Source organism: Aythya marila (assembly GCF_965140915.1).
Source record: "Aythya marila genome assembly, chromosome: 2".
Taxonomy (NCBI): domain Eukaryota; kingdom Metazoa; phylum Chordata; class Aves; order Anseriformes; family Anatidae; genus Aythya; species Aythya marila.
The window spans coordinates 117,832,339-117,856,489 of NC_139043.1; the positions used below are offsets into that span (position 1 = coordinate 117,832,339).

The 24,151-nt window shown below is 40.5% G+C and overlaps 1 protein-coding gene across 7 annotated transcripts in view; it reads left to right on the top strand.

Moving 5' to 3' along the window:
- The window catches only part of FAM110B (family with sequence similarity 110 member B), a 114,782-nt gene that overhangs the window by 73,883 nt on the left and 16,748 nt on the right, over positions 1-24,151 (top strand). For 6 of the 7 annotated variants that reach the window (XR_014316939.1, XM_082753628.1, XM_082753623.1 and 3 more), the window contains one exon: positions 17,967-18,033. The gene's annotated coding sequence lies outside the window, so the exon portion shown is untranslated. Of the gene's footprint in view, positions 1-15,381; positions 15,483-17,966; positions 18,034-24,151 lie in introns of all 7 variants that reach the window. The other variant, XM_082753624.1, reaches the window with a different exon arrangement.

Below are 24,151 nucleotides of genomic sequence, written 5' to 3' on the forward strand. Positions count from 1 at the left end.
TGTTGACAACACTGAAGGTGTTGAAGGATCCCTGCTGATGTTGGTTGGCTTTGCAACAAATTCTTGTGTTGATACCTCCAATTTGCAGTTAGTTGCAGATGCTTTGTCCCTTGGAAGAGATCAACAATATTGGAAGGATTTCAGGAAAGAGAAACACAAGTGCAAGAAATAAAATTGAGGGCAAAACAGAGGGCAAAAGAAATTATCAGCATAGGTGATATAAACAAGATTCAGGCAGTAACAGAGAAAAGTATAAACACAGATTCTTTAATACTCATCTTGCAGGTGCATAAATTCGGGGAATGATCTCCCAAATTGGGAAAAGGTTCTAGAACTTGGGGCCTGTAAGCAGATCCAACAAGTCATTAGCTAAGAGAAGGCAGAAAATCATCTTCAGCTGGCAGGGTAATGGACTGGGGAAGGGATCAGCTCTTGATGTCTGTAATTCCTAGTTGCTTGGCCTTTTATGTGTCTGAAAGTTATAATAAGACTACTTGTCTCACTGATTCTGCAAATTTTTCATCAAGAAAAAAAATATATATTTATTTCCATAAAGTTATTTTCCTTGACTTTATTATTATTATTATTATTTATTTCATTAAGTTGTATCTATTCTAATACATCTCCTTTCTTTCTTTTCTAAAACTGAAAAATCATCCTCTGGACAAAATATTTATTCATCTGTGGATTTATCCAGAACTGCTCAAAACAAAGTTCCTCATCATGGTGTGACCTCTCCACACTGTTTTTCTCTGTTGTAAGTCATTTGCAATGCCCTTTGACAAGCTGGGCTGCTGTGCTTGTAGCAAACTGTCAGTAGGTACACCTTCTCTGGTGATCCTTCTGTTTGTCTTGGGCAAGCAAGAATTATGGGGCATACTAAAATACCCTGGAACACTCTCCATTAAGGTTTTCCCCTCTGAATTACCGTGTGGTTGAACACCACAGGTGTGTAGTAACTCTTACTCTGTAAAAACATGCTAGCTGTTATGTTTCTCAGAATATAATGCTAGTTATGTTTGTTTTAAAGAAGAACCACAGTGGGGGAAAAACAAAGGTTAGGACAACACCTAGAAGGCGGTTGAAGTAGGTGCAGATGTGGAGGAGCCGCTGTATCGCCTGGGATGGCATCACCAGCCTGGTGAGGCTGGGTGTTGAGTGCTTGAATGGGAGGCCTTGGGCCATGCCAGGGGCTGCATTTCCCTGCTTCGTGTGTGGTTCTGCTGTAGAGATGGGAGTAAGTGGCCAGTTCGAGCACTGTGTTTATCACTAGTTGGGCCCAGCCCCAGTGCTGACCGCCCCCAGGTCTGTCAGGGCTAGGCTGTGGTGCAAGTGAGGCCTCAAGCGACCTCCAGCAGAGCTGCTCATCTCTTCCTCATGCAGTGATGGTTCCTGCCTGCTGTCTGTCTGTCCCTCCATGTCCCAGTCATATAAGCAGCATCCCAGTCGACGGATGTGTGTTCCTGCAGTTTGCGTTTGCTCGGCCTCTGGTGAACGCAACCCTCTGCCTCCAACAGTAGCAGCGAAGTTTGGGAAAGCTAATTCTTCATGGTCTTCTCAGCCCTTCAGTAAACATCTCCTGTGTTGATCTTGTTCTTTAGACAGTCTCATTTGATAGGCTGGTTGGCAGGAAAACAGCCAAGTGTTCAAGAAAAAAAATAAGTGCAGTCACCATTCACTGGGATGACACTGACAAGAGTGACCTAAATTTGCAGCACTGTGCTCATCACGGCTGACCCAGCATCTCTGGGCTGCTGGCTGTGCCCTGCAGCTGCAGAGCGAGAAATGCCTTAATTCAGGAGCAGGTCTCCATCACCTGAATCTAACTAAAATTTGTCAATCAGGAACATAAAACAAAATGGAGGGAAATGGAGAAGGCAAGAGAAAGAAATGTAGAAAATGTTGTACTTCTAGAAGCCTGCACAGAACACAATAGCTTGTGTTTTGTTCATACACAGGAGTGTGTTTCAGCAGTTCCATTTGTTCACTTCTAGATCAGGCGTGAAATCACCAGATTTGTGTATATGGACAATAGCAATGGGTTGCCAAAAACAAAAACAAACAAACAACAACAACAAAAAAGCTTTTCTAGGTGGGAGGCAAAACAAGAAGTTGCCTAAGGGCAAAATATTTCTAATTTTTATGTTTGTTTGTTTCTTTTTTAGAAGGAGCTCCTTTTTATTTATCATGTGTGCTTTGCTGTGGCACACTGCTGCTGGAGAGCACCTTGGCAGTCTGCGTTAAATCGATTCAGCATGGGGTCGGCAGTGCTAAGTGCTTCCTCCACGCTGCGGTTACCACAGTTTGACATTGCTTTTTTGTGCATGGTGAGCACGGGCAGACACGTGCAAGGTGTAGGAGGGCAAGTTTTAGGAGCACTTGGCAACAGCCCCCACGCATGCCGATCGTGGTGCCTGCTAACAGAAAAACACAGAGCAGAAAGAGCCAGGCAGGTTTTCTTAAGGCATAGTAAGATGCAGCTTGTAGAAGCATGCCTTGTTTTACTTTTGCTGATAAAAAGCAGATTTGACCTATAGGCAGGGTTGTTTGTTTTGCTTTACTTCCAGGCCATGAAATGCTGCCAACTTCCTCTTTTTCTGCCCCAGTGATGTCACTGGTATCCCACAAAAGGGATGTTTTAATTTTCTGTTGAATAAGGGACAAACCAAGGATCAGTGGTGGTGGCCAGGGAATATTTTTTTTATGAGATCCATCTAACCAATTAAAAAAAAAATATATGTTTTGGTCGTTCTGGTACGTTGAACCAACAGAAGGCGAGGATTTGGGGTGGGTATTTGTTTATGTATTCTTCCTTGATTATCAGAAGTTCCTTGGTGGTTGTGCTGGTTGAACAGTTCAGAGGAAAACAGCAGCATTCTCGCAGGGGCTTACAAGAATTTATCCTGTGTTCTGCTGACACACGTTTTTGTATTAGAGATGGCAAAACATACGGCTGTCTGTTTGGGAATAGATTTCTTTTCCATAGGCATCTAGTCTTGCAGGGAATTTAGTAAATATGATTTGTTGCTATAGCTCACTGTGCTGCTGTCTTCCACTGGAGACCATCTGGAAATGGCCCTGAAAGAGAAGACAAGGTGGTTGGAAGGGGAAGATTGACATCCCAGAGGAAACACATAAAAGTTTCACAAAATTTGATGGTTAAATTCAGTATCCTCTAATTTTAGGCATTCTTTGTTTTGCTCTCTCCAAATCCTAGCAATCGGTGGGGGTGTCAATTCTCTGTTAGTTTTATTCTTTGGTATCTTAACTGAGAAGCTAAGTAACTGCATTCTTTAACGACTTGGGTTTGCTCTCCGTCTCTGGCAGTATTTCAGACATTTCTCGTATACTCTTATCTTCCCCTGCTATCGGGTGAATTGTGTTTACTCTCTGTACAGTATTCTGCATCATAAGCAATGATGTTTTACTTAGGATCTCTTTTGCAGAAGATAGAAGGTATACTGGGGACCGGTATGCTGAGCAGTGACTTTTCTGGTGTTCAGTGTAAAATACATAAATATCATAAATACATTTATAAGGGTGTGTGTGTATATATAAGTAATGTAAAAATAAATAAGTTTGTTTCCTATGATCTCCTTCCAAGTTTTAAATTGTTTTTTTTTTTTTTTTTTCATACAATACTGAAGTTAATGGCAACATTTGGCATCTGTTACTAATTTTCTACTATAGTTCCTGATGATGAATGAAAATGATAAATTAATCCAAGTGCAAAAAAAACCTGTTTGATAAGAACTAGTAAGATATTACTGAAAAAAATCAGTAACTTTTCACTCATAGGCTGTTACGTGTTTATCCTTCAGTGCAGGTGCAAATTTGGCCCTTCAAAGTGAAAACACAGCACATGCAGATCTATTTAGAAGTTGCCAACCCCCCATTAATTTGCTTCTGTATATGAAATGCACATATTTCTTTGGGTAAAGCACACTTCCATACTTGAATTTCTTCTGAAATAATGTATAGCTGTTGACCTTCGTGCACTGTGGAAAATAGGTAGAAATCCGTACTTGTTAGTTTTCATTTTGATCTACAGAGAAGAAAATGAACAGATTTACTCAAACCAGAATACTGTGTTTTTGCTGAAATCCTCTGGCAAAAACAGAGATCTAAGAGAAACTAGAAAGAAGGAATACAAAAAAGAAAATAAAACAGTTGCATAAAAGAAGTAAATAGAATCTGCAAGTTTCATATCGTTACTGCCTAAATGTTTTATTGTCAGATTTCTCATTCTATCTTTTTTGCCTTTCACGTGTTTCAAAATACGAAACTTAAACCTGACTTTTTGATACACCTATTCATTCCTTGTTCATTTTGTCCCTTCTGCTTTTACCTACATATTTGAGTCTAGACCTGCCCATACTGATATTCTAGCTTTTAAGAAAGTTTCACAAAATTAATGATTTAATCAATGTTTTTTACTTCTAATACCACAGTAACAGCTGTAAATAACTAAAAGAAAGCTTAAGCTAAAAGAAAAATGGAGGAAGTGGTGAGATTCATAATTCACTGGATTTTGGCACTTCTAAAATACAAACTGAAGTTTGTATTATAACACTACTTCATAGGCTATAGCTGGGCCTGGTTCATTTTCTGAAGTCAGTCTGACTTTACAAGGCTTTAATGTTCTGGGGGCTAGTAAAAATTATTCAAGGTTTGAATTTGTGAAATGAAAAATATATTTTTAATGTGTTTTAATGCCTCAGGCTTTTTTTTTTTTTTCTCTTAGAAGTTTTTTCCTGCAAAACTTCATTGTTCTTGTTTCTTTTTGAATAAATCTTAAAGCTTATTTTGGTGTCTGTGGGGTGGCACATGACACAAACCAGAAATACAAGACTCATGTCTGCACACTCCAATTTAAAACATCAGCATGAGTTACTGGCACTGGAGAAAAGGATGTAAATGTTTACCATGAAACATATCGTACCTAATAACTTTTTCACAGAGATGGAGCACAAGCCTTCCCGTCAGCTACAGAGGATAAACTGTAAAAGTCATTGAAAGTTATCTTTTCTGGAAGGCTGCTTCTCTGCATCGCAAGTCTTTCCATGTTTAAAAAGTCTCCGGTGAAGTAGGAGAGGAAAAACTTCATTGACTGACCTGAAATGTTGAGGTTTGACATCACTTTTGCATAGTGTCATTTGAAGTATTCATCTGCTTGGGAGCATTAAAATGAAAATGGTAACAGTTAGGAATCATGATCAGAAATACACATCCATATTACACATAAGCAGCTGTGAGTAATACTACAAGTTAGCTATTAGTCACTGTGCAGTGCTGTGTCATTTAATTGATTTTGATGCAAAAATGTGAAGGGCTGTTGTAACTAGCCTTCTCAGAAGCTGTGTACCCTGCAATTTGTGGTGGTGATACGGGACCAATTAAAAAGTTTGGCTCCCGAATACGAGATTATGATCATGCTCTGTTCCCGTACTGCTTCCCTTTGTAATTTACACTGGTTTTGTTCTGTGCTAGAGGAGCACTTTCTGGCTCAGTTGTCTAATCTGAAAAGGACGGGGATGCCACATCCAAGCTGACAGCCAGCCTGCCTGTGACTTGCAGCCAGGGCTTGAATGGCCTCCCTTGGGGAAGGAAATGAGTTTAGGCATGATAAACCGAAGGGCAGGAGAGACTTTGACAGAAGGACCTACAACTTTTCTCCATGATACTCTTGCCATGTGGACCCTCACTTGAGTCACAGGGTCCAGCTCCTACACTGCTGTACATGGGGCTTAAGGTGCACTGGGTGTCTGTGTAATGTTGTTCTGCATAGGCAATAGCAGTAGGTGTTGACTATGTTTTGGGTATTTAAGAAACCACGCCTTGCTATTAGGCAAGAAAATCCTCTCCTTCTAGCAAAATCTAGTGGAGGTATCTTGAGTTTGGGAGTATGAATGCTCTGTTGGCCTCAATTCATGTGCTTTGAATCCTTATGGTACTGCAGTCATCCTGTATCAGGCAGGCATTTGTTGGGGTGCCCAGTATTGGGAGCATGCGTGATAACAAAATCGTTTTATAGTGACAGCACCCAGTTTGAGTAAATGCAGTTGTGTGTTAAGAGCATTAGATGTAGGAGGTTTTATTTTAGGAAGTTTTTATGCCACTTGAGGCAGCCTTGCAGCTTTGGGGTGAGGATGACTTGAGGGTAGTTTGACAGGCATTAATATGAAGAAAAGTGTGCTCACTTTAACTCCTCTTTATTTTCATTTATGATGTGCTTTGTCCAGTTTCTATTCCTGGTGGCTGTTTAGTTATGGGGCACAAACATGGACAAGCCTAGACACAGAGCAGTTGTTGGCTTTGCTTTTTTTTTTTTTTAATGTGCATTGGTATCAGCACGATGTGGTGAGTTGGCAGGACAGCAAGTCCTGTGATAAGGGCAAATGTCTGGGCAGCAGACATGCCTCTGTGCCCCATCTGGAAACCTTCTGGATATCTCCCGCTCTGAATGCGATGCACTAGCTCGGGTACGTTATTACCTAGGGTGAGAAAACATCTGTGTAATTTATTTTCTTTTTTTTGTTGTTGTTGTTGTCGCTTTTGAAAGATGTGGCCCTGATTTGAAGGGGGAGGAGGGAAACCCAAAGCTTCACAATACCAGCGTTGTGGTGGCACCTCTTCTGCTGTGAAGGTCACCAAATAAAGCCAGGTTTAGGCACGTACGTTTATAATGACATAACTCCCTAGGGGTGGTTTTGTGTACCTGTCTACTACCAGATTGGAAAACAGTAGTAGTCTTACTAAGCCCTCTGCCTCTTGTTTGTTCAGGGAGTAGAAGTACAGAAGCAAGGATTGGAGCTGCATTGTGTCAAAAGTGAGTTCTTCCTTGGAGATTTGATTATTTTTACTTGTGTGTGTGGATTTAACCGAAGAACATGTGTTCACACAGTTGTGCTATTTAAATTAATGCGGGGTGACTCAGTGTGTATTCACTGCTGTCATCCCACGACGACTACAGCGGAACACTTCATTGTCTGAAGACAATGCTAATAATGGTAGCATTAAAACAGCGGTATAATTTCACCCGCCGATACTCTGTTCCCGGAACAGTGACGTGACCAAGAGATCTGCCATCGTCAGGAGCAGGAACAGGAGCTGACCTGCAGCATGAGCAGCACCCTTCGCTTTGGCTGCCTCCCTCTGCTCTCGCAGCCGACCCAGCTTTCAGCACAGGGTGAACCCGTTTGCAAAGCCAGTGCTCAGCTGCACCGAGAGCTGTGGTACACAGCCCTGTCCTGGGGTGATCCTACCCAAAGCTGCTCTCGTCACGGCTTGCAATTAATACATTGCAGGTGCTCTACTGTTTCTGTAACTTCTAAAACAGCGATTCAGAAGTGAAGAGTTTTGCATTTGGGCTGCTTTATCTTTCCTATGAGATTTGGTGAGGGATCATCTATTCTGTCTACTAGCAGAGAACAGCTATGCTGCCTTTGTAACCGGGGTGTAGCTTGTAAGTGCACATAAGTTGTCAGTACAAAATGAATAAATGTTGCATATATGTTATTAATCCTTAGCATCAGCTCTTGTTGTGCAAACATAAATAATAACTTCCTTATCAAGAGGCTTGGTGATACCACTTGGAACCTGACAACAAAGATGCGGTGTTGTGAGCCGCATGCAATTATTCTTTCCCAGGAAATACTGAAGTAGAAGAGTTCCACCCTAAAAATACGCCTTTCTGGTGGATTCCTAGTATACTGTTGTAATAATCATGTTGGGTAGTTTCACAATAGACAAGTTGATGAGAAAATACACTGAAGAAGATACTCTTGGTAGCGCAGAGATGCTGCATGAAAACCTCAGCAACCTTAAGCAGTGTTTGAAATAGCATGGCTTACGTACGGTCTGGACAGCATCCACAGCATAAAGCTATTTGGAGGCTTGTTAATGAGCACGTTAATATTATCATCGCAAACTTTGCTTCATATACGTCAGTAATTAGCAGGGAAGATAACTCCGAGACCAGACTCTGGGGTCTGGCACTGAACATCTCTGAGATATGCAGCCACTGAGCAAAACCTGCTTCTTTAAGGACAGCCTGCGGTGTTCAGCAGGAGCAACAAGTAACAAGGCTTGCAGTTTGATTTCAGCAGCTTCATTATTAAGCTGTGCTCATCTCTTAAGATGGATGTTTTTAAAATGGTAGTATGCTTTTGGTTGGGATGCTGAAGGAAAAGAGCTGAGTTAAGGAAAATGGGTTGGGGGAAGAGTTGCATGTTTCGCAGTCTTGAAATTCCAGGCATCTGTGCTGTGAAAAATGGAATTTATTTAATTAGCCAGTTTCTGTGTGGGTTTGCTTTTTTTGCTTTTGTTTGTTTGTTCTCTGTCAGTTTTTAATAATGCTATTATTTCTTTCCACTAAATAGAAAAAAAAGAGTTTGGTGATCTCTGTTGCTCAAAGTCTGCTAGGAATACTGCTTCAGAGTTGTATTGCTACAAATATTTGTATGTTCCTTACTGCACTGTGGGCAGAAACACTGGGGGAAAGCCAAACTGCCTAGCTAAAGATTGTTTGCATATCTGCATTTTGCCTTCCAACAAAATCATTGCATGTTTCTGCCTAAATATGATCCCTCATAAGATCTACTCAATGATTGCATCATTGCCATCTGATCAGTTAATGCAGTAGATGTGATACGTACTGCAGAACTTCGCACAGGATGCTCAGTGAGTTCCCCCCCGGCACGTGTTTGGTGGCATCAGAAAATCTCTCTTGATTAGACAGTTTTTGAATAGCAGGATTTTATACCCAACGCATAGTTTTGTCCCAGCATATCCTATATATCCTCCCATGTCCCTGCATAGCTGTATCACCAGTACAGTATATTTGGGGTTCTTGTAGTACATTGAATATTACAGTGTGCCAGCAGAGGCTAGCACAGAATGGCACAGCACAGTAGCTCTTCTTTCAGCCTCCACTGAAAGTTTAACATCAGTATCAGCAGCCTCCTGTCCTTCTCAGCCCTTTCCTGAACTCGTTCCTAAATGCTGAATGCAAAGAAGTCCCGACTATGCAATGCCTACCTATGGTGATGAATTTTAACATGTACAGAGTGATATTTATTACCATTTCTCCCCCTTTTGGGTCACTTATTGTTGAGGATAGGGTGAGGCAAAGAGTCACTGATTTTGTTATCACTGGAAACAGGGGTAGCAAGATGAGATGAGAGTAACTGTGTAGGTTGGAAAGTGCTTCCAGAAGGTACCTGCTGCCAAGTCAGGTCCTGCTGGATCAGGTTGCTCAGGGCTATATCTACGACAGTTTTGAGGATCTCCAAAGATCCCATAGCCTCTGTGGGTTCCTGTTCCAGGGTTTGACCTCCCTCGCAATGAAGAGATTTTTTTTTTCTTGTAAAGAGCTGCAATTTCCCATGCACCTTGGGGAAGGGTCTGTGTCCCATCCCGTTAGGCACTTGCAGACCACAATTAGGTCCCTCTTCAGCCCTCTCTTTCCAGGGCAGAACAAACAGTGCTCTCAGCCTCCCATGGCATGTGCTCCAACCCCATAACTCACCCCGGTGGGTCGGTATCGCGCTGGCGCCGGGCAGCCGGCATCGTTCCAAGCAGCGTGCCCAAGGGACAGGCTCTCCTTTTTCTCTGCAGTGCCCGAGATGTGTTCCAGAGGCTGGCTCCCTTTTTCATCTCAACTGGTCTTAATCTTTTCCCTTTTTCTACCTTTTTGGATAGCATCTCCAAAAAAGCAAGCAGTATGAGAAGACCTGGAAACCTGTCAGACCGCTGTACACAGTATGCTCCGGCACCACGTGCTATTATTTCTGAGCTCAGTTCTGTTTTTTTCTCTCATAGTGTCCATTCTTACAACTGTCCTCATTCAGCAAGCCTTGACCCTGGTTTCTTTTCTTGAAGAACTTAACACATGCTGGCTTGTATGAAATTAAAAACGCTGCATCAGCCAAAGCAAACATCCAACAGAAAGACAGGTGGATGCTACTACAGGTCCAGGGTTTGGGTGTAAATCTTATGCCCTTAATGACTGAAGTGGAAAAATGGCACTTTAATGGTGTCTGCTGCTTCCAGATTTTGTTCAGATTAGATTGCCCCTGGTATTTCAAGAGCTTTTATGCAGATATTGTATGCTCTTGCAGCAAATCCAAACACAGTTTAGCAGGGCAAAGCACAGTCGGAGACTGGCTCCGTGCCCAGAGTCTGCTTTTAACCTCTGCAAAGGCCCTTCTCTTTCTCAGCAGTGCTGAGCATGGTGTGGGTGGGGGAATAGCCAAAACTTTCAAACCAGGGGAGAGAAAAATAAAAATAAAAACAAAATCAAGATAGACTTTTTTTAAATCTTAATGAATCACCTGTGATGAGTACGGATCTGAAGGAAGGTATCAGTCCCTAAAGGTTCCTAAGGAACCCTGAGGATCAGGCATATGGTGAACATCCAGGGTAATGACCCGAGAGCTAGGGCACCTGATGAATTCAAATTGGATTTTGTAAGATATCCATCGTCTTCCAGCTGGAAATTCATATGCAATTATTCTGTGCATATAATTCTAAAAGTATTACTGTTTTCAGTGGGCATCATGTGAAGCAGTAGGTTGTTTTTTGTGGTTTTTTTTTGGTGTGCTGACCATTATATGTTGTTGTCTAACGTATGTATGAATTCTATACGAAGAATTTCAGACCGTGGACAATTACATTTTCTTCTAATAGGTATTCTTGAGAACTCCTCTGGAATAATCCCAAGACTCGTCAAGGCACTATTGACCATAGATTAAAACAAAGAGTATGTCAAGGAATTGACAACCTGACTTGATGCTGTTATTTCTCGCTGACTGCAGATACTGGATGTGTCTCTCCCTCTCTAAAACACAGTAATACCAGCACAGTATTGATCCGTTCCTGTGGCTCATAGCATGAGCTTGGTGCTCCTTTTGGCACTTGGCATCACGTGCGCTCCTTTACAAGGCACATGAATAAAGCATTAGAAAGGTGGCACTTGTGACCTAGTTAGGAGTTATGTGGATGATCTCTTTTCCCTGGTTGAACTGAGGAAACAACTGAAGTAGAGCAGGGGATATTTTTACATATGATAAAACCTTGTCTTAATTTTTGGTTTGGTTGCCTTTAATGAAGAGGAAGTGTGCTCTTTTGATTTTGGGCTGAACATAAAACAGCTAGACATCAGAAAAAATGCACAGTGAAGTTTAATTAGGTAACTGCATTAAAATCAAAGTCTTTTTTTTTTTTTTTTTCAGAGAGGAAGCAAGAATCCCCTTTTGGTACTAGAGTTCAAATGTAGCTGAGTCCTATTTTCATCTCCACCTCTTCACCAAGAGGTGTTAGTAACAGATGTGTATGATCTGCTGCCAAGGATGATGGACCAGGGATTAGGAGGAATGTGTTCGTTACATCGTGCACAGTGCCTTTCTTCGTGTAGCAAAGGGACATGGGGTCTCATTTTTCTAGTGGTAGCCTTTAACTTTGTACTTAGTTTGAACTGCTACGTTTGATTTTTTTCAGAGACACCAAGCTCCTTCTGCTCTGCAATCACACTTCAACCTGTGGATGTTAAGTACGTCTTGAAAGGACACACAAAGTCTCTGAATTTAGGCTTAATTAAGCGTTTCTGTGAAAAACACAAGCCCACCTTTTCAGTACCTGAGTTCACATTTTGCAAAAATTATGCAAAAATATATATAGAAATGTTTTAAAATATTGTTAAAAATATTTATAGAAATGTTTTATATCTATTATATGTGGTAACTGTTGGGGAAGGGAATGTACTTCAGATGTGCGCCAACCACCCTGTTTGAGCTATATTTATTCATTTCAAAAATTGGTTTTCTTTTGTAGTAGATTAAGCAAAACTGAGTACTGTTAGTTGTGCTAGAACATCTGTTCGGTGTTAACTCAGAACGAAAAACTACCGGCAGTTGTTTGCTAATCATAATTTTTGCAAGACATTTTTCTAACAATGCAAGTAGAGGAATGCAGAATTTGATCATGAAAAACACCAGCACACCTGCGAGTATTGCGAGTATTTCACATAAACCATCAAGTACTTTAGGGCATCTTTGCTGGCGTTACCAAAGCTGGACAAATTTTCCCTTGAGTCATGCAGGCAAAGGTCACTGATGACTTGAAGTTCATTCTGCTAAAAATACTAAAAATTTCCATTTAACTTCTGTGGTTCTGTGACTGTCCTTGTGTGGGTTTTCTTTTTTTGTTTGTTTTGTTGGTTGTTTTCTCGGTTTGTTTGGTTTTCCCAATTACGATATTTTTGCACGAAAAAGAAAAAAATTAGTGAGAAAAATATTTTGACATAGCAAGATGGTTGTGAGGTGTTTAACACACAATTTCCACTTTTTGTTTTCAATCATGGAAGACTCATGTTGTAAGCTGTTACCTGTCACCTAACTTGTGCCAGCACTTTCCAACCACCTGCTGTAGTCAAAGCAAGGGGTGCTCCTCCGTGGAGCATGGGCAGCAGCTTTGGGTTCCTTCTCTGTTCGTTTCCACCTTGGTCAACTTGGGTACATGGTATTCCCCTCTCTCTGTGTCTGCACGTGTTACTCATTAGTGTCCCGATTCAGATTTTCTGCCATCCAGGTTGTTCAAATAAAGTTGCACGTGCAGTTTTCACTCTTCCTGTTGTGGCAGTTCTGTGGTTTTGCTGTTCAGGGTCAAGACACTAAACATTGAAGAAGGCAAAGAGTAGAACAACTACGGAAAGCATACTTTGATGTAAATATTTTAGTTTTGCATAAAGAAGGGAGGCTACAAACAGTGACATAATGTTTCCCAAGAAAATACTCAAAATTTATTTTACAATAACTTTCTTCTGTTTCTTCTTCATTTTTCTTTAACGAGAGGAAGCTCCCCTTTTTTTCATTGTTTTCTTTAAGATAGGTTTTGGTAATTCTCAGGTTGTGAATATCTAAGGAAAAGCCAGGTTCTGGCTCAGCAACCAAGCATTCTGGTTTCCAGCAAGTAAAAATGGGAATTCCTTGAATCGTGTCCATGATGCCTTGTATGCTTAGTGCAGGCATGGGGCTCACCATGCTCCTTAGTTAAGAGCTGCTGAAGAAGACACATCCTTGGCAGGGTCTGTGAGAATTGGTTATGAACTATGTCCCTCTGCTCATAGTATCCAGGGCCAGATGACTCTTCTTCAGATGTGTCTCAAGTAAGGAATCCAGATATTAGTCTCTCTTCTTTAAAAATCCTCTGTGGGATCTTGCTTGCATGACAGACGAGTTGGCCATTCCTTTCAGATTTTGAAACAATCTGTGCCCCTTGGTGTTTTTGCACATAGTGTAGAGTGTCCATTGTAAGGATGCTAAACTAACAAGAAGATGACTAAAGGGACCACTTAGTCCCTTCACAAAGTGAAATTTTATGCCTCCACTAATTGAAAGTACATCTTTGACCTCAGGAGGATCAGGTACCTTTAGGGGATAATGCTGACCCACAGGAAGAAGTAGGGAAGCTAGCCAGAAACAGAAGGAAATCTTTATTTTCATTTTATTACCTCTGTATTTCAATGATTCTTAGTCCTAAAGATCTCAACCTCGTTATAAAGATATGTATTATTTAATAACTCTTCTAAATGTAGCACGTTAGTAGACTGTCCCAGCCCTACAAGTGGAAGGAGAACCTCAGCCCTGCCAGCATCCAGCTTGGGTGTGGATTTCTTGAAGTCAGTCAGGCTCAAAAAGGAACATCCTTCCTTAACAGTTCATACATCCTTTTGATTTCCTTTTGCTTAAAAAAAAAAAAAAAAAAAAAAAAAAAAAAGGGGGGGGGGGGGGAAGAAAATAGTAGAAACGTTCAGAATGTATTTAGCTACAAACATAATTTTAAGATCCCAGATCTCCTTATAGTGGTTGTTAATGTTTTTCACTTGACCTTGATTTTCCAGCAGATGAGAGAGACTGTTAAAATTAGGATAACAAGCAATTGCAGTATGCCAGCTGCCTGGCCATTATGGAGTGTTTTTATAGGCATTCAAAAATGATTTTTTGAGAGAAATTTGAATGAGGCTGTGGGATTTTTTTAGAAAACAAAGCGATAGATAAACACCAGTTCAGAGAAGATGCTAGTTCAAATCTGTATGAATTGTTGATGAGAAATATATTGAAGAAATTATCATTTCTTAGTCTCATTCCAGTCCAGTTTTTTTTTTTTTTTTATCTTGTTGCCTACTGTCTAGGTTTTATATATCTTCTGCCCTTATAAATGATGCTAAATCTTTCAGCTAAAGCTTGGGAGGTAAACTGGCTTGTGTACACCGTTTAGTTTAATGGATTTCTGTGATTTTTTAGAAGTCTGACATGACTTTCCTTGTGCTGTTTTAGATCTGATATATCTTAAAATCTTTTTTTTTTTTTTCCTCACTCTTTAGAACAAGAGAATTGGAAAGATGAAGATACTTGCTTTAATGATTTGCCTTGAGGCCAGAGTTAAACTACATCCCATGCACCCATCTAGCAGGAGCTCATGATCAATCATTTCTTTGCACAGATATCAGCTACCATGTCTTTGGCACTACATCAGCATAATTATTACTGATTTTTAAGAGGAGTGCTGTCAGACCACTTGCTGTTTCTAAAAGGAAGAATTTTGGAGACCAGTCTTTCTCATTGAGGTGATATGAAATCTGCTATCACTGGTCCTGTTAGATTGATTAAAGGGAAAAAATCTAAGAAAGAGAAGAAATGAGCAATAAGTGGAGTAGTAACTTTGCAAAACTGGCAGTGCATACCGTTGCACTTATGCTGAGGCGGGTGCCTGCTGCACCCTGTCTGCAGGGAGCAGATCTGGGCATCGCCAGAAAGAAGCACTGCTAGCATTTGTACATGCTAGCAAATGTTTTCACATTGTATTGTGTGTCCTATGTAAAAACTGTATGGCAGCAAGCCTAGCTGTATTTTCATCTGTATCATACATCTGCAAAGGAAATGGAATCCTGGACCTTCGGGTCCAGGATGAAATCCAAGCAAGGATTAAAAGCAACCAAAGAATCAGTGATGTTGGTTGTCAGCAGTAATAAGCTCTGTTGCCTTCTTAGAGGCCAGTTACTGCTACTGCTTCAGTCACAAGTACGTGAGTGCTTCTGAGCCAAGGCTGGCTGCATGTTGTGCTGCTAATTCCCCAGAAGGTGTGGAACATCTTCATGGCCTTCCTTCTGCCTCAGTGAGAAGAAAAGTGTTGGTTATTTGGTGGACTTCCTGTGTTGCTCTGTGCTGTGGCTGGGCTACAGATATAGGTAGGGAAACCAAAAGTTTGTGAGAAGGATCAGAAGAGATTAGGTTTTCTAAATACAGTAGAATTATATCTACCTGGGTAAATAGAACTGAATAAAATTTACTTTTTTTTTTTTTTTTTTTTTTTTTTTTTAAGAAATAACAAAGAGGATAAACTGAGAAAGGAGAACTTTCTGAACTTTCTGTCCTGCCAAATATGCTGAACAATCCTCGTTCATGTTTTCTGCTGAGATTTAGGTTGTGTGCTGAGTTTTCTCAATATTTTTACTGCAGCTACAAATTTTCAAATGTTTATAAACGTATAAAATATTGTACCTGGTCCCTCTCAGTCGTGTTAAGGATGCTGGGTAGATAAAGAAGTTTTTGTGAAGTGTGTCACTGAAGGGCACCGTGTTGGACTGATAGAGTGCTGGAGGAGACTTGTTACCAAAACAATACATCCACTTCAAGCAGTGAATTTAATACATAGTTCTGCCTTGGACTGTTCATTCCTGCACCTACAAAATCCATTGCCACCTGCCAGAGGATGTGCTCTCCTGCCTGCTCCCACACCTGGCTGGTGGAGGCACCCAGGCCCCCCTAGATGGTTGCGCATGGTCGATCTTCATGGTTGGTCCCATTTGTGGGTGGCCCTTGTAGATTGGGGAGCACTGCGCTGTCGTGATGATTGAAGAACTTGCATAATATTTAGGTTTCTATTTGGAAATGTGCTTTCTGACTGGGAATGGTACAAAGAGCCCTTGTGGCAATGTAGTACAATAGTTTACATGGTTGAATGTTTATAATGCAGATAATGTGTGTGTATAAGCCATTAGAAACATGCTTTGTATAAACTTCTTAATTGAATTTTGTGCCTTTTATCTGTATTTCGTGAGCTGAATGACTCCATATTATTCCATCTATTAACAGTTTTGTCACTATACATCTTTTTTGTGGCTGCTAAATGGAGCCGTTGGTGTTTCGTTCCATATCATGAACGTTGAAACCAGTAATGTGCTTAAAAGCTCCACAGAACGTTAATCTGTGTGGGTTTTGTTTGTGTATCTTTCTCTTTCATTGCTATCCTGGGTCCAGATCCAAGTTCAGTGAAGCCCATGTGGCGTGTCCCTTCCTAGTAATTTCACAGTTTAATGCATATCCTCTCAAGAAACCCTTGAGACGTGGAGGAGGATGTTTACTGTGGAACCAGAGAATTATGACAATCCACTGAATGAGAGCTTCTCCAGTATTAATACTTGCACTTTTATTATCATGACCTCTTTTCTAGCACTTAGGAGGTTCAGTAGGCCACATATCTTTGAAACAGTATACGCTGCTGTTCACTAAATCAGAGCATACTCAGCTGTATAGCTCACACGGACAGTCACATCATAAATGTGTTGATCCCTGTTGCTATTCGAAATAATGGTCTAAAATAAGCGTTACATTTTTTGCAGAAATGATAGAAAATGTTCTAGTCTTGCCAGTATTTTGAAGGGCTTTATTTTTGTGTATAGCTACTATCTCTAATAGTTTTCAAGTCCATTTCAAATACTAGTATTAGAGTAAGCCATATAGCTTTCTATCAATAAAAAAAGTGTATATATTGATAATAAGGATACTCTTTGGTGCTTGCCCTTACAGCATGTGTGTGTTTTTGCACGTTCAGGACTAGCAAATTTCTGTGAACCCAACTGAACTCAAACCAACACACTTCTGCTTGGGAGGAAGGCTGTGTTCTTTTGCAGAACTGTTCTTCTGTCAAAATTAATACATGGATTTATTTTTTCTCTTGACTTTTGTGTATGCAAATACTTAATTACAGGAATATAATCTCAAAATATTAAATTACTTGGTTTTACGTCAGCCCAATATATCATGGAGATATTTACAAATGTTTAGCAGATGACACAAAATACAAAGGTTATGGTTTCTTTTTGCATGCATTGTAATAGCTCATCTAAATTCAAAATACTACTTAATAATGCTGGAGAGAAAAAGAAGATACTCAATATGAAGTGAAACTCTTTGAACTTGACTGTAAATATTGGAGGTCACTTAAAAACAAATTTGTGGAGTCTATTTCCATGTCAAAATGAACTATCAGCTTCTGCAAAGTACATTTAAGTATTGATAGTTTTCCTCAGACCACTATCACCACAGTAGCTGACACTGATTCCACACCCTGCTAAAGCTATTTCATAGAAATTGCTTTGTTGTTTGTTTGTTACCATTATTTCTTCCCCTTTTCATCGGGCAATGTTTTTTTGTTTTGTTTTTTTTTAAAAAAAGTGTTTGTTAATCTATAACAAGAACTTAAAATGTGCAATTTTATGTTGCTCTTCATCTGTGAATACTAAATTCTGTTTTGAAATTTGGCCCTGTTCGCATTTATGCATTTATTCACAGTATGGCTACATCTCAGTCTTGCACCTGAGATACTGTGGCATATGTGACCTTATGATCTGAGGCTTCCCAAATGTCTCTTTAATTAGTTATAATTACACAACTTTGAGCTTTTCCAGTGTGCAACCATGTTGATCTCATCACGTATTTCATGTGAATAGTTTTAGTTGCTCTTGTGGCAGGTTGCTTTCCTTCCCTTCTAGTGACATGGACCAGCCATTGGTGCTTCATTTCCACATCCTCCAGTTGATCTGTATGCAGCTGCCATATTTCTTTTTGTTTGTTTGTTTTTAGACTGCTTTTTTCATAGTTGTTTTCTTTTTTCTTATTTTCCAGAGCCCCCTGGAGCATTACAGCCTACCATTCAGAGCCTGGACAAGAGCTTGGCCTTGCACTTCTACAGGTACCCTTTTGAATTAATATATATATTGTTATCCGGGGGTTAATAGAAGGAGGGCAGCTCCAGAGGCACTTTCCTTCTCTGCTGTCCTGGAAGGTGTGTTCTGGTAATAAATCTCTCATTCTTGACCTTTAGTAATTGATTGAGTTGGTGGATTCATTAGTACTGTTGAAGAAAGATCATGGTTTGCTTTTATTAGCCTCACAGAGCGAAGGACATTTCAACATGGCAGAATCCTCTCTCAAAATAATCAAGTAGCTCCCAGTGTTTTTTCCTTCTTTATTCCCAACCTGTGCTTTTCCAGTTCAGTAGACCCTGTTTCATAACAGAGACTTTCAGCATAAGCAATCACTTGTAACCTTAGTGCTCCAGAGCTTTCTGCAATTTATCTGGTAACTACATACATGCTCAAAACCAGAAGAAAGCTTAAACATCCCTAAGTCTGTCCACAACACGCTAAGCCTGATTTTGAGGTTGGGGGAGGAGATGAGTATTAAATCTTAAAATCTTTAACTTAATCTTAAGAACTGCTAAACAAAAGGCGGAATATCCAATATCGGAAATAATGGAAAGCATATTGTATATTGAGTAGCTCTGTGCTCAGTTAGTACAAGGAAAACAGCTAAAACTCAGGGAGACAGCAGTTATATGAGCGTGGCACTTGGTACCCGTGATCATGCAATTCTCTAAAGGCTAGTAGAGCACTTTCAGCATTTCTTTGTGGCGAAGAAAAAATCAGTAAACAATTTCTGATGCATCAAATTAGCAACACGCTTCACTAATACTTAGTTTTAACTCCACTCAGTAGAAGGCATTTTGTGTTCATCTGTTTCCAATCACCGTATATGGCTCCAGAATAGAAATTTGCATCGTGTGGGGTCTTAAATTAACAATTATCGCTGCTGTTTTTATTTTAGATTAAAATGCTAAGTCTGAGAAAACGCATGGCTTAATATAAGGGTAAAATTCAGTTCCCAGAATGTTGAAATCATCCCAAAAACGATTTCTGTCAGCTGAGAAAATTCAGAATGTGAAATTCCAGATCTGTTGTGGTCTGAAATTAAAGACTGCAAAGCTGTTGTAGCTGCTGCAAGGACAGATGCGAGGAACATTCAAAGCTTTGTAATTGTTCCGTTTCGTTTTGTTTGTAGTTAGAAGCTAACCTGTACTAATTCGTCATCACATTTCATGTTCTTACCTTCATGACGCCATGCTGTGTGGAATTTATTTCCACCGTCTTACAGAATGGACTCAATGTTTGGTGTTCATACAGATGCTCTTGGAGATCTGTAATGGTGTGGGAGATATAACACACATTCTGAAGTGTAAAAGATGGAATCCGTGATTTATGATAATGACAGCATTTGGTCCTGAATGCAGTGACACAGCCAGCCCTCCTGATTTTGTTTTGCTTTTAGTGGATGTGTGGAGACCACTGCAGGTCAGAATCACAGAATGGCTAGGACTGGAAGGGACCTCTGGAGGCCATCTGGTCCAGCCCCCTGTTCAAGCAGGGCCACCCAGAGCAGGGTGCCCAGATTAGTGATGTTGGTGCTAGTGAGTGAGGGGTGTTGCCTCTGCTGGCTCCCTGGAAGTGACAGGGATGGTGGTCTGGCTGGGAATGGTTACCTTTACGTGGCAAAGACAGGCAGGTGAAACAGCTGACACTGCATCTCCTCACCTGAGGCTCAGAGCCTTGATTGCAGCATCCTGTAATTCTTTAGTCTTAGAGGGCTTGGCATTCTGATTTTGAAGTTTGGTTTCTCTAGATCCACCTACTCAAAAAAAAAAAAAAAAAAAAAAAAGTTCAGTGCTATTTACCTCTAAAGACATACCGATTTATCAGGGTAAAGCATTAGCTTTGAACTCAGGAGACTTGTATCCAATTTCTAGGCTGGAATCAAATTTCCTCTGTTACTTTGGGCAATCATATTCAGTCCTGTTCGGAGAATTTGTTTTGCTTACTGGAGAGAGGGGAACTATTAACATGGCTGTGTATCACAGCTACGAGAGAAGGATGGATATGTAGGCAACGGTGAAGTAATCTGGGGGGATATGAGTAGAGAAATAACTAATCTGGGTGATACGAGTAGAAAAATAACAAGTCAGTCTGTGTAAGCTGTGGTCCAAGGCACTTCTGTAGAGAGGGTCAACAGTGATCCTAGCTTCAGGACTTGCCAAGGGCAAGTCTGTTGCTTGTATTGGCTCTGCAGCAGCCGACAGCACATGAAAAACAGCTGAAGCTACGCCAAAAGGAAGAACTGGCATTGCTAGGGAACCTACAGCAAACCTCTGCACTCTTTTATTGTCTGGCAGGTGTTTCTGGTTGATTGGATTTCCTCCGCTGTTTTTCCTCTTGCAAATACACAGGGCTCAAAGGCTGGTCTCCTTCTGTCACCTCCTTCTGCTCACCTTCCTGCTGCCAGTTCCTCCTTGCCAACCCATCAGGCACAATCGGCGACCTGTCCCAGGCACAGAGGTTGCAGGAGAGGGATGTGTCTCCTGGCTGTAGCCCCAGCGTGGTCTGCACTTCTCCCCTGCACCCTTACACATCTCTGTTCCCCATGTGGAACATAGGAGTTGAGCCAGGGGTGATGAGGAAGAGCACTTGAAGTCTCTTCCTTTTTTCCTTTAATCCCTTGCTGTCCTTACAAACATTTTCTTCCCACCTCACTCTTTTGGTGCCCCCATCTCTATGCCCATCACCTATTCTCTGCTCTTCTCCTAGTAACTGCATTTCTCCTCTGACTTTTGTCTTACCATTTCCTGCTTCTTGTGCCTTTCCCCACACTCACAATTCCAATTTTTTTGTGTGTTTGTTTTGTTATGTTTTTTAATTGGAGCTGGGATGCCTCAACCCTCCCTCTGCTGCCTCCTTCTCCACTTTATTAAATGCCCTGGTGCCCTGGTCATGATGACTCAACACACACTTTATTTTCTGTAAGGCAGTGTGATTTTTATGGTGTCTCAGAAGATGTGTCCAGGAAGAATTTGTGTCATAACTGTAACTTCATCAGGGTCCTCCGATATGCTGAAAACCATTTAGTAAGAAGACCCTGGGCGTGTCTGACTTAATAAATGCAGCTTTTTAAGTGCACCATTTTAATGAAGACTCATTACATTACATGTCGATAATAGGAAATACAATCAGTGTATTCTAGCAGCTACAGTAAATGCATCTGGTATAGTCTAAGGAGTTACACACACAAATGTGCAATCATGCCATTCGTGTGCAATACAATACTTGTGTAGGGTTATACAGCTATATCATATTGATTGCAACATCTTTGAATAACACTGAAGACCTAAATTGCATTTTGTTCCGGAGCCAAAATTGGTATGTTTAACCGTGTGCGTAAACAAATCTTAAATATGCAGATGTAGAGCTATGCACTCCTTTGATTTTCTTTCTTGTCTTCCAGTGCCATGTATGTTTAGAATTGAGGCTGGAGGAAAAAGGAATGAACTATCCTGTGGTATGGGAAAATGTCCTCTTATCTAGAGAAAAACATAGCTGTACCAGTCAAAAATAAAAGATATCATTCACTGAGTCACTCTGAAGGTTGCAGTGCCCTGGAACACTGCTGTAAATTGGGTGCTTAGTAAAACAACAACACATGCTAAAAAAAAATAAAAATAAAAGAGATTTGTTTTTACTTAGTCAAAACTTTTAGAGTCCGTTTATTATATTTCATGTATTTAAAGTTTGAATGCTTATAAATGGTTAGCCCAGGACAATTATGGCATAGAAATTATCTTTAAATAGCCATGCTGACCTTACTGCAGTGATATGTCATGTTATAGGAAGGATGTTTAGTACAAAGGCTTGACAAACAACACCCCACAGCTAATCAGCAAAGTGACTGAAAGTCCTCAGTTGTCAGAACTGGGCCACTCTGTTGTACTCCTCTGGGTGAACATTGTCATTTTTCTAATGGTATTTTTTTCAGCATGCCCAATTCTTAACCGTGCCTAGTGTATTATGTAGAATCACAGAATGGCTCTGCTTGGACAGGAGCTTAAAGTTTATCTAACTCCAGGCCCCCAGCTACTTTATTAAAGGTTGTCTCCTAGATTTGTAATAGAAGATACTCATTTTCTATATTTTAAAGGGTGAAATGGTTGTATTTGTGTATGGAGTTTACTAAAAGGAATTTTCTGTATAGTAAGGTAACAACAAGCTGTTAAACTTAGAAAGAAAATATATAACTATGCATAATCTGTGTGACTTTCTGGTTTCTTACTTGTAAAAAATTCTAAGTATTATAAGAAATTCTCCATACACCCATGCACTGTTTCTTTCAAATATGTTTTCATAAACAGTAAGAAACTTCAGAAAGAAACTATTCAATTTGTTTTGAAAGTTTTTAAGTATTTTTAAAAGTTCTTACTAATTAAATTTCTGACTACTAAAGGAAATAAAATTTCAAGTCTGACATATTTTTTCCATTTATAAGAGCTCTTTGTGGTATCCTTTTTCACAGCATAAATTGTTAGGATTGTTTCTCTTCTGGGCTGTATTTGTTTACTCTGGATCTTCATGTACTGTAACATTTCTGGAGTTTTGCAGGGTTAGTAACTGCAAGAGAATGCTTAACTGCAGCTATTTTCATTGTGGCTTTATTGTTTTTAAATAAAACATGTTTATAGTTACGATATTATGTTCCTTCAGTATATTTCTCATTGTGAACTGTTAGGAAAACTTTCTCAGTAAAGTCTAAACATGGCAACTAGAGATTTCAGGGTTTGAGGCCTTTTATGACAAAGTCTGGTAAACTTTTTTTTTTTTTTTCCCACAAAAATGACTTGGCAGTAGCAGCTGCTGGCCATTTCTGCCCATGAGATCACTGGTTACTGTACACTTCTGAGAAATGGGAGACTGGATCAATTCCCCAGTCCCCAAACTGGGGCAAGTCCAGCTTCCAGTCCTCTTCCACCTGCTGAGGAAGAACCCACTTGGCAGACTACTGGGGCACTCTTGGGTGGCTCTTTCTATTTCAGATGGAGTTGTCCTACTTCCTAGAAATTCTTAAATTGTGCTTAGAGTAGGGTCACTAACCCGGTCACCTCACCAAGTACCCTGTACTTTGTCATTCTTTCTGTAACTTAAAGCTTGCAAATATTTTTTTTAGTGGAAAACTTTGAACAGAAGTGCTGGAGAAGTGCTGTCTCTACATGCATTTTATACTAGTTTATTCATTTGCTGTGGAGGTTGGCTTCCAGTCTGCACTCCAAATGAAGCAGAAGAAGAAAGCTTTTTTGTGTCATCCTGCTTATCCCCAGCTGCATTTTTGGGGCCTGCAGCATGCTCAGAAGTTACCTGCTGGGTGAAGTAGTATGAACAGTCAAGGAGGGGACAAGGAAATCCCTGGTTCCTCTACAGCTTGGGAATTATCCATCAGGCTTAGTTAGCTGTGTGCATGCCCGTTAATGTAAATAATAGGGCTGCACCCACGCTGAGTGGCTGGTGGGAGCAGGGCATGCCCACGGGCCTGTGTCCTGAGCATCCCTCTGGGCCTGTATGTGCTTATTGCTTCCAGCCTTCTCACAGCCCCTTTCTGTGGAAGTTCAGTGTGGGAGATAGGGACAGTGTCCAGGTTTTGTCCCCGTTTGGTGTTAGGATATTGGTGGGGTCGGAAGAGCTCAGAAGTGAATTCTCATTTTTGGCTTAAGCAAAAAATTTCTGTCAGAGGAGCAGGTGCCTCGAGTCTAAGCATCAGCTAGCCAAGATTTTATGGATACTGCTGCCACTTAAATGTTGAAAAATGAGACTACAAGTTGGAAATATTGCTAGCAAAATACATATTCCATCCTGAGTTAATGATAATCATTTTTTTGGTGAGGCACTCTTTAGAAGATACCGAGCTGTTTCCCGACTACCTGATTACTGCTTCCACAGGTGACTGATGAACGGAGCCTGCCAGCCCTGCTAGCGAGGCACTGTACCCATGTGGTAATGCTGGAACAAGGGTGCTTTTTTTGCTGTATTTTCACATTTTTGCAGATAGAAGATGCTGATTTTCCTTCTTCAGTTGCCTTTGATTTATACTGAATTTGCACTTGCACCTGATTTATGCTGAACCTATTATGTACGGAAACCTCAGAAGTTTGGGTAGCTTAA